This window comes from Pleurodeles waltl, chromosome 6 (genome assembly GCF_031143425.1).
Source record: "Pleurodeles waltl isolate 20211129_DDA chromosome 6, aPleWal1.hap1.20221129, whole genome shotgun sequence".
Lineage (NCBI taxonomy): Eukaryota > Metazoa > Chordata > Amphibia > Caudata > Salamandridae > Pleurodeles > Pleurodeles waltl.
The window spans coordinates 1,434,554,022-1,434,564,298 of record NC_090445.1 but is presented as its reverse complement, the minus strand read 5'-3'; positions in this window follow the sequence as shown (position 1 = coordinate 1,434,564,298).

The following is a 10,277-nucleotide window of genomic DNA, read 5'->3' as shown; positions in this document are numbered from 1 at the left end:
ATCAACATAGTGCATTTAATTTAGACATCATAATAATATGTGTAGTTACTTACATGATTAATGGTTCAGTCTAAATCGCAAATTGGAACAAAGCCTGGACTATGACTATCATTCGAGGGTATAATATCCTCCATTAAATTCTGTCAATGTTGTTAGTAGCGAGACAGCCATACAATAACAGATTTACCAGAACAGATTGCTTTACCAGAGGAGAGGAGGTTTGTTGAAATAAATCATTCAACCAATATGGCCCCTATCTTCAATCTCTCACGACATAAACAGACAGCTTATTAACTTTCAGTACTGAGTAAAGGGCTTCCGTTTGTACCCACAGCCCGCCCCAATTTCTTTGAGATTAAAATTGAAATGCAAATATTTTTTAGATGCATACGTCTAAGTAGCTTCTATAAGGGAAACCCAGTGGAGGGCCCACTAAATACAACAGGCCTAAGACTGCCATCTTCCTTCACTCCGCCCTATAATTCCATGCCGGTAGAAATTTTAACGTTTTAGAAAGTTGTCTTGAAAGATATTGATATTTTGAGTAATAAACAGAACCATGTCAAACACAATTTTTCTTATGAGGAAAATATAGCTCTAAAAAATCTGAAAGAGAAACATGATATAGTGGTTAAAGCAGCAGATAAAGGCGGTGGAATAGTACTACAAGACTTAAAGGATTATCCTCAGCCAGTTGAGTGATAAGAATTGTTATAGGAAGATCAGTTTGGATCCTATGAGGGAACTGCGTGAACGGATTCTAGAACTAACCAAAATGGGATTAGAACATGGTTTTGTGTCTAAAAAGGAATACCAATTTCTTAATAACAAGGACCCCCGGACCCCCGTATTATATACCATACCAATGATACACAAAAGTTTAGAAAATCCACCTGGTAGACCCATTGTGTCAGGGTGTGGCTCCCTATTAGAACCGCTGTGTCAATACCTTGACTTTTTCCTGAAATCATTTGTGCCTCTAACAAAGGCATGCACTTAATCAATCTGTATGAAGGGCTAGAATTTCCTTCTAGTATTGACCTGTTGGTCACAATGGATATACAATCCCTATATACAAACATTCCCCAACATGAAGCTCTAAGAGTCTTAAACAAAGTGCTAGATTCCCGCACACAACCTGTGCAGGTACCCACTTGGTTTTTAATTTCTATGATGGAGATAGCAATGGGAAGAAATTATTTTCTATACAATAACAATTTTTACTATCAGGTCAAAGGAGTGGCCTTGGGAGCCACCTTTGCAACCAATTTGGCGAATTTATATATGGCAGAGTACGAGACTCAGAATATCTTTAATCAGTCAAACCCTTTCCTATGCCACATACGGAAATGGTCGAGATACATTGACAATGTATTACTAATTTGGCGAGGATCTATCATCCAACTCCAGGAATTTCATAACTGGCTGAATGGAAAGTCCAAAGACATCCAGTTCACCATGGAGTCCAACAGAGAGAGTATACCTTTTCTAGATCTTGGAATAGGAGTCATTGTGGAAAACCTCTTTGTCTCATTATATCGAAAACCAACGGAAAGGAACACACTATTACACTATTCTAGCAACCATCCGAGAAGCTTAAGAAACGATGTTCCGTTTGGTCAGTTCCTTCGCATTCAGAGAAATTGTACAAAAAGATCGGATTACTTCATGGAATCGGACACTCTTATAAAAAGACTATTAGAGAGGGGCTACCCCAAAAGATTAGTCAAAAGAGCAAGAAAACGAGCCTGGTATAATCACAGAGAAGTTCTCTTAGAACCCAAAACACCAAAAGAGGACTGCAATAGAATAGCATCCATTACCACATACAACCCAGCCAGCAATGATATCAAGAAATAATTCTACATCATTGGGAATTAATTAAGGAACATCTTCACACACAAGAAACCCCATTATTTTCTTTCAAGAAAGAAAGGAATTTGAAAGACACGCTTACATGTGCCTTACTATCACAGGTGCCTAAAAGGAAGGAGAACACACTATGGGGCTTACCAGCAGTTGTGGGACATTACAAATGTAGTAATTGTGCGGCATGTAAAATGAGTTTCAATACAATGGAATTTCGCCATAATGAAAATGTATTTTCCCTTCCCACATTTACTAATTGCAATACACAGGACGTAATTTACGCAATTGGGTGTCCTTGTAAGCTTTTATATATCGGACATACAAGGCAGAAGGTAAAATGCAGGATTCTGCAACAGAAAAGCAGAATCAAATGCAAAACAGTGGGAGCACCCTTAGTGGAACATTATGAAACAATGCAGCATAAATGTGAAGATCTGAAATGGCAAATTGTTGAATAGATTACTTTGAGGCCGGGGAGGAGACAAAGACTATATCTTGACCAAGCGGGAATTATTTTGGATGGAAAAATGTGGCACCATAAATGAGGGACTTAATACCCTAGAAGATTGGTGACATGCTTCTTTATAATCATACACTATTACTATAATTCCTGATGGTTATCTAGATATTGTACTATTGTACCAGATTAACACACCCCCTGGTCCTTCCCTTTCCCATGATTTGCTTATGAATGTAGGTGCGCACATTTTTTTTTCCCGCCCTTAATGTATTCCGTGTAGAGATGAAAATTACTGAGAAATGTTCTCTTATTGATTACTTTTAACACTATGTACTATCTTTGTGACCTGCTTATTCCCCATTAACTTAAGAGTCCACCCACATGGAAAAATGCCCCATTCTTGATAATATGATACATTTTCCCTGTGAGTCGATGCCCGTATATAATATACAATGGTCGATCAGATTTTCAGAAGATGAACTTGCCCCCATTGTAATACGGGGGGTCCACATAATTTAGATGTAACATATTGGTGTGAAATTTCTGGTGTATAATTAACTGATTGGTCGTATAGTATTAATTTGATTATCTTCTTGTGTCATCCATATCCTATAGGCTACACGCTACTGAGAAGCGAATATATATCTACCAAGACATATACTCTGTCTAATTGTGCGATACTCAGCCCAAGGTGTTTATTCACTTATATATACCACTTCCCTTGATCGCACATAACAGATCAAGATAATACATATTCGCCATATACAAGCGGATTTGGTTTTTCCCCATCGCATTGTTAGGTGGACCAGAGAGGGAACTGGCTGTATTAACATTGCCTTGGTCTGTACGCGCAGCCTCAGAATAGACGCTGCCGGCGGAGTACATGGGGAATAGAATACTTATCATTGGCCCTGTCACGGACCAATGGGAAGGGTACAAGCCCCAATTAGCAAGGGCGCCATTCCTTTAAAAGTCACGTTGTAAGACGGACGCGAGGCTTCAACAGATTTCCCCTGGCTACACGAGCGGACACAGTAAAAGGAATATAAAGAAGTAAGTTACAGATAGATAAGCCCTATTTGGCTGATTAACTTCCAGAATCTAGACTGAGTGTACATTTATCCTTATAGATACCGTGAGCCACTTCCCAGCCACCATTATCGTATGGCTGACTCGCTACTAACAACATTGACAGATTCTAATGGAGTATATTATACCCTTGAATGATAGCCATAGTCCAGGCTTCGTTCCAATTTGCGATTTAGACTGAACCATTAATCATGTATGTAACTACACATATTATTATGATGTCTAAATTAAATAAACTATGTTGATGAACAGGGAACAATTAAAGTTGTTATGTCCCCATTAGGAAGAGGAATTTGACCAGAAGACCATAATTATTAACTGGAATTTTTAGGTGAGTGCTTATTCCTGGCCCCATAGATATAAATTGATTGGACTGATTAGATAGGTCCCTTATTAATCTGGATATTTAAATTATTTGTAGGTGCTACCGAATAGAAAATATCCCCAGTCCTGATGGACACCCACTATTGATTTATGTCTATACATGGGGTCGAAACGTCGACATGAAATTGAATGTGGATTGAAATTGTAAAAATTCTAAGTGACTTCAGGGTCTCCTGGATTGACGGAGCCTTTGTAAGTCTACGTTGTTTTTAACCACCTTCTGTATATATTGTATATAACACTATCACTCCCCTTCACGATATTCACCTTCACTGTGTTTTAAGAATTAGGAGCACCTAGAATCATAAGTAACTTTATAAATCTTTAAAAATGTGCAGTATATGTTGTGCATTTTTCAAAAATTTAACAAGTTATGATGAAGAAATAAAATACATATCATTTAATACAATAAAGATTGGATATATTTAATTGCCAAATAGATATCTTACCGTGGAAGTCTAGGATTACTTCCCCCTTGCATTGGCCATACAAATTAGCTCATGAAGAACTAACCAGCAGGCCTTTGCTAACAAAGTATTTATGGAATTTATAAAGGCAGTTATTCCTCCATCTGCCTCACTTCCATTTCTGGAGTTTCAGTTCCAGAAATGCAAGCAATGCACTTTCACTGTTGGGCAAGCTGTCTTCATCCTCCATCGAGTACCATACAAAACCATGTGAATCCAAAATAGATTCAACTGGCTTGAGTATTTAGAAAGTGTCCTATACTGCCACACATGAGCTACACACAACACACATACCATCCATGCACACATACTTAATATACACACAGAACATCACTGCAAGATGTAGGTTTCGTATAACAGCAACCCTTTACTTGAGAGGGGTTCTTAGTCCACACTCCCATTAGCAGAGATAAAAATGTATGGACAGCTATATATGGTGACAAAACATGGTATGATGCTATCACCACTTTTTGTTCTAAACCCAAAGCAGGGACAATATTCCTCTTTCCACAAGGAGGGTGCACTTGGTATGCCTGTCCAGATTACATGATTGGCCCTGGACCGAGCATGGTCAGGGATACACTTGTGTGCCTTTACAAATGCTATATTAGTGTGATGCCACAGCCAAAATATAAATCAGGATAGACATAGGTGCCGTTGGGCACTCAGGGAGGGGATAAATGCCTGCTTGGAGTGCATGTGACATTCCCATCCCAAAAAATTCATATGCTAATGATGTTTTAATAATGATTCCAGAGCCAGTGTTAGCAGTACGAGCTATTAAGGAACTGACCTCATTTGGGGATGTATACAGATATTTCTTAAAATTCCAGATAAAAATCTGAAGAATTATTAAATATCCATATTATTGAGCAGACATGATACTTGGGCATCACCTCATTATTTACAGGTAGTAATCAATAATGGAAATTGCATTTGAACCCCAAATGTCCAACAATAAACCTTAGGACCACAAACTGCAAAACAACAAAATAAGTGTTTTTTTATTGCTTAGATAGAGTCTTTTCCATTTCCAGGAACTTCAGAAAATCCAGAAGTGAAGATTCTCAAGAACATGCATTCATGATGGGAAGTCCTTCTACATATCACATTTGTGCATGCACCGTCACTATCTGTAGCAACAGCCCTCTGTTGGGAAGGGTTTTCAATGTCTTGTGCGGATCCCCACGTTCCTTCTACGGTGTGGCGAAGCAGCATGAAGAAATGGACAAGCTCCAGGGCTCCGCGAGAGACAGGAGATGGGCCAGAGTCCGGGATTTCCAGCAAGCACCAAAGGCCTAGGAAGGGCTCTCAGCAAGATGGATGGCCAAGAAAATAAAAATTCAGCAGGTAACTATCAGCAAAAATTGTGAGGTCTGCAGTCTTCCAAGATTGGTGTGGCCATTTAAAACAGAGGACATAGTCAAAAAAGACTAGACTGTGTCCTGCGCAATGGCCCATATTGAGGTCACAGCTTTGTAGGTGCGCTGTGCAAAGAGCTGAAGCAGCCGTGACACTATTGTATGCTACAGGATATCATTGTATTAATGTACAAATGCACACAGTGAAGCGGTCTCTTGCTGCTTTGACGATTGCCTGAAGAAATGGCACTCCTCCCTGTAGCGACGGCACCACTCTATACTTAAAATACTCATGAAAGATGTCACATATCTCCGTTAGAGGGCCTAGTCTGAAGGGAAATGCCACAAATGACAGAACCCACAACCCTAGCATTATGGCTACGTCTTAAATATGCACATGAAAGGTGCCCTTAAGAAGGTCTCAGTTACAGCTGCAGAAAATAGGAGCAAAAATAATAATATAATAGGGAATCGAAAAACTTGTAACACAGCCTTTTCAGATCCAAGTTCACTTACACATGAACAGAAGAGGAAATGACTTCACAGGAAAATGCTTGCGTGCCATGTTGGACAGTGAAGCACAGACAGTACAAAGAAGACAACTCTTGGTTGGAAAAGAATGTAACTTTAACTACACCCACCATCACAGGGAAATAGATTTGCACTTGTATGGCAGGTTTACAGAGAGTAAATTCTTGTCATCCTGCCCATGATTCAGCTTTCAGCTCTGAACCTCTGTACAACCATACGCTTCTTCTCTGGACACTAAGCCTAACATCCACTATTGCGCGCAATGCAGCCCACTGCTAGCAGGAACCCCTGAGGACTGCCACAACAAAGAGCATTCCAGTGTCAGCCTTAAGCCTTTGTTAAAGCAGACAAGGGAATCCACCCATTCATCTCCCTCACCCGGATCTCTGGGTTTAGCATAATGCTGAAAGAAAAGATAACCCAATAATGGTGCTCAAAATTAGAAGCATATGGGGCATGGACAGCCGTTGCAAGATGGCAGACGGACATTAGGAGTGCTCCTTTGAGAGACTTACGATCCATCTAATCCTGCAGCCACCTGCACTCCCTCAGCCTAGGAATAAGCTGCTCTGGGCCGGGCGGAAGGAGCAGCATCCTTTGATTACCGCAGCCGAGGAGTGCAGCACGGTTCAGCAGCCGCTGTCGTGGGCAGTTATCTGGGTCTGTGGAATTTGTTGGTGACACAGGGAGGCTGCGCTGTCTCCAGACTTGGGCTTTTCCCTACGTGGGCCAGTGGGGTGGCCGAATTGACCTGACCGTCGGAGAGTGCTGCGGCACCTTACCAGCCAATGGCTGCCATTCCCGTGGCCTCCAAGTCGTCCTGGATGACCTACCACCATCAGTGCTTTTTGGCCCCAGGGATGCGGTCAGAGGATCGGCGGAGTAGCTTTCGACTCCTGCTTCCTTTGAGGCTCCTCATTTTTTTAATATTACCCTCCCCACTTGATTTCTGTGAGAACCAGCTCTGGTGGGAAAGATCACCTGCCTGGGGGGATGGAGGGGAAGCAGGGCATCAGCCAGAGGATGTGGCCTATGCAGACACCGAGGTCGTAAAAGGAGTGATTGCAGGCCATTGTGGGCAAGTCATGGGGGACTGCTGTGCCTTTACTGTGCTGCACGTGCCACCCCATTAAAGCGGCCCGTACTGCGGGTTCTGAGACTGGCCCAAGGGATCCACCTACAGGCCTACCCTGACCCACTGTGTACATGCTGGAAGGCAAAACTGAGTCTGATGCCTTGTGCCCCCGGGCAAATGATTGCAGGACTCACATTTGGACCCCCAGATACTGGGAAGACTCTGGGACTGTGTCAGGTCCTACCGAATTCTTACTGCAACGTCTCCGCAGAGCCTTTGTGTTATACCTATATGGGGCAATATAAAAACGCTTTGCAGCTGCAAAATGCCTGCAGCTTACTGACTTGGTCTTCCAGGAAGCATCAGCGGATCTTTCACATGGCACATATATTAAGTGAAGGTTACTGGTCTAGTGTCCTCTTGCAGAGATCTTGCGAGAATGCCATGAAGTGAGTGCAGTATGCTCGCAATGTTCCGAGCGGCACGCTTCACCTGAGTAAAATACATGCACAGTTAGATAGATTTTTTATCAGGAATAGTGTTATCTATTTTAGCGCGTCTTAGGCAGTTCGTGCCTCTCTGCGCATAGTCCTAGTTGCTTCGAAGTGAAATGGAAGACCTTCATAAAAGGTGAAAATCCTGTGAGGAGAAATTGAATTCGGCGAAGCAGCTATTTACTGAAAAGACTTGTGAGCTTGGCCAAAGAAAGGTTTGTAGCAGTCAGCTGTCCTTCTGAGTCACGCAAGTGTTTAAAAACCTAAAAATGAAAAAGCAAATGTGTTACTAACGTTGAACATGTAAATAATATTGAAGGTGATATTACTATATTACATTTTTGACATTAAATGAAAAAAAAGTTTTATAAGGAGAAGTTAACAAAACTAATGGGATAAAGTAATTAAGAAATAACTGAATAAGGAAGAAAAAGCCGATAAATGAAAGAGAAGACATTTATGTACACAAAAGATGTTACAATATACATACATATAAATATATATACTGATTCTAAGAAGAGAAGCACACAGCCTAGTCTAGAGGGTAAGAGGAATTAATACAAAAGAATTACAAAGAAACACCTCACCCCGTCCGCTTAATTATCTCACTGCGCACTTGGTGTCCTCTCCCTGGATTAACATGGGGCAAGGGGGGAGGATAGGTTCCCAGTTGTTGGGTGGTCAGCCCGCCGATGCCCCAGGACGTCTCGAACAGGAGCCTGCCTCACAAAATGCGACTCTCACAAATGCAAAACTGGATCAAATATTGGAAGCCATCACTGTAACCAGGCAAGATCTAGGGGCTCAAGTAGATGCTGTGGCGGCTGAACTGGGCCTGCTTCGAGATGATCAACGCAAATTGGCTAACTGCATCACACACGCCAAAAACAACATTTCTGAGATGCGCCCCTCAGTCTCAGAACTGACTGGTCAGGTACGCGTCCTCACTGCCAAAATGCAGGAACTAGAGGACTGAGCTGAGGACTCAGAGGTCCGCTCCCGCCTCAATAACCTGTTTCCCTGAAGGGGCAGAGGAAGCCGATCCAGTGACCTTCTTTGAGACCTGGCTAAAGCAGATAGGCCCCTCTCAAGGCCTGTCTCCACACTTCCTGGTGGAGGGGGCACACCGCGTCCCCGCAACGAGACCTGTGGCGGTGCGCTCCCCCAGGCCAATAAATGCACGGATTATGAACTACAGGGACAAAGGGTCCTTGCGGTGGGCAGCACGTGCTGCCGATCTTTTAAGATATGACAATGCCCGCATCTTCATTTTCAAGAACTACACTCTCTGTGCAACTGCATAGAGCCTTCTTCCTAGGAGTGAAACGCCCCCTCAGACAGGCAGGACTGCGATATTCTTTACTTTACCCGTCTAAACTCAAGATTATGTGCGGCGCAAAGTCCTATTTCTTCACAGAACTAGATGATGCATGGAACTGGGTTGAACAGTGCCGGTATGAATCGTCCACCCCATCCTTGCCATCGTGCTGACTCTCCACACACCAATACTGTTGGTGGGAGAGCCGAGTGGCCACTAAAAGGGGACTGCACCTCTGCCTAGGACCCCAACACTGATGCAAGCAAAGGAAGAACAGTTGCAGGCCCTGACGGCTGCCACGTCACTGTGGGGGGGCTGGTGGGCCCGCAGTCTCTAACACAGGAAGAGGGTCCTTCAGAGAATGAGTTGTCTCACTCTGCCAATAGCAGATCGTCAACAGTGCTGCCCATTGCGACACTGCAGATGGCAGATGACTGGATGTGAGGAGCGCCTCATGATGTAGGTAGAGATTCAGGACGTTCACGGGTGAGTGAGGAGGTGAACACCAGACTGTAAGCACTGATAATGACTATAACTATATTCAGTTGTATGAACCTAACGAAGCAATAGATCGCCCGTCGGGCTGAGCCACCCCCTATCCAAGAGTACTGTTCTGTATAAATACCAGTTATTGTCTGTTTGACACATTCTTCGTCCTGCTCCTGTGTGGGTCCAAGGCCCACGGGCCTGCAACTACGAGTAACAGCCTAATGGGATTGTTCATTTGTTTTTTTGGTGGTCTTCTGACCATTTGTGGTCACCCTGGGTAGGGAGTTGTGGTTCTGAGTTTGTGGTTTGGGGGAACTGGTGTGTGGCTTGTGCTCCTGTACTTGGCGGACCTGATACATTATCACTGACAAGTTGTGACTGTGTACTGACATGGAATGTGCGTGGCATGGGCACGGCATGCAAGCGACACGCAGTTCAGCAGTACATTAGATGGAGAGATGCACAGATTGCATAGCTGTAGGAGACACATACTGCATGAGGGGAAGAGTCCCGTTTACAAAAATGCTGGCGCAGGCAATGTTACGGCACAACATATTCTCGGTTTGCCAGGTGGGTGCTGGTTTGGATCTGGCCTGCGGTCCTGCTCCATTCTCTAACAGCCTTAATAGACCTAGAGAAATGCTACATATTGGTTGAAGGACAACTGGATGACAAGCATGTACTACTAGGTAGCATGTGTGCTTCTAACACAGCACAACAGGCCTTCCTATCTCGTCTAT